Genomic DNA, 1,604 nt, shown 5'->3' on the forward strand with positions numbered 1-1,604 from the left:
CCCGGGCGCCGCGCCCTCGCGTCCAGCCGGAGCGCCGCACTGACCCGAGGGCGGGCCGGGTGCGCCCCGGCGCGGGGAGACACCAGCAAGGCCGGCCTTTCCACGGAGGCCGCTTAGCGCTTGTGACCATATTTGGTCTGGCGAGGAGGCATCTGGGCTGCCTGGCTTCCAGTTGTCTGCTGGAGCGCAGACGGTGCCCAGAAAGTGCCTCTGTCGCCGGAGACGCGGCTTCGCCAACCGGTGGGTTGTAAGCACCACCTTCGAATCGCTCGTCAATCCTCAGTTTCCTCTACGGGGTGACTCAGGCCGCTAGGGATGGAGAAGAAACCGGGTCAAAGCTGGGTACTGGAAGGAAAGAGCAACTGCGCCCCCCGCCCCCGCGACATCCGCGCGGGCAGTGGGAGGATTGGAATGTCCCTGCCGCCCTCCAGGGAGCCTGGAGCTTGGATAGAACCCGAGCAGGTGGCCGGGAGGACAGAGGGTGCGTCAGTGACCCGGAAAAAGCCACCCACCCTCCACCGACTGGATCTGGGCCAGGGGTGGACCCCTGCCTCTAGCTAAGGGAGATTGTCGTGCCCTGCAAGACAGCTGCGGGAAGTGGGAGGCGGCCTAGCCCTCCAGAGTAGCTCAATTCCTTCTCTCTAGGCCTCCCTCTCCATGGGGGGCGAGGGGGGGAGTCACATTCCGGGAAGCCCCTGCTCCACCCACTTGATTAAAATAGAAGTGTATTAAATAAATTAAATGAGCAATGTGTGCAAAGCGTTTCGCCCAGCTCCTGGCTGCTACATAGGTGTTTGATCAATAAAGTAGAATTGTTTTAAGTTGAGGTATTGTGCCTTAACCTTTTTATAAGGGTGAAATAAAGTCAAAGTTAAAAGCTGAAGTTGCCTTCATGGAGAAAAGTTTAAGTGAAAGACAAGGCCACCCCTGAGTTTTGCCTTAGAAGAGGTAGGAGAATTTGGGGGCCACTCCTTGAATGGTTGCTTCCATCCCCAAAATAGAACGGACTGGAAAATAGACTGGAAGCAAATTAGGGCTGCCTTAGACAAAGACAGACACCAAGGTCACCTTCAAAGCTAAGCAAAGCACGGCCCCTAAGGAGCCAGGTGCTGTCCATGCAGCAAGTCCACTGCCCATAGGACTGGCAGAGGGAAGGGGGAAGCCCACTCCACGGGAAGTAGAATCTTTGCAAGCTTTCCTCAGAAGCCACCATGGCTGCAACAGTGAGGAAATTCGCTATGGAACTAGAGGGAGTGATCGGGACCAAATGGTACTAATTCAGAAGCCATGGGCTGAGTTGGTGATTAAAGCATGGAAGCTTGAGGCTGGCTCTACTTCCCAGAAGGAAGATGAGGATCAAGGTTGGGGCTGGATGAATGAGAATGCAGTCTTCATTCCTTTGCAAGCTCCAGTAGAAGATGGAGGATTGCTGGGTGTGGTGGCTCCAGCCTGTAATCCCAGCATTTTGGGAGGCCGAGGCAAGAGGATTGTCTAAATTGAGGGGTTCAAGACCAGCCTAGGCAACTTGATGAGACTTTTGCCTCTACAATAAATCAAAAAATAAGCCGGGCGTGGTAGCGCATGCCTGTAGTTCCAGCTACTTG

Source organism: Carlito syrichta, unplaced genomic scaffold (assembly GCF_000164805.1).
Source record: "Carlito syrichta isolate Samal-C Ts95f unplaced genomic scaffold, Tarsius_syrichta-2.0.1 Scaffold315402, whole genome shotgun sequence".
NCBI lineage: Eukaryota > Metazoa > Chordata > Mammalia > Primates > Tarsiidae > Carlito > Carlito syrichta.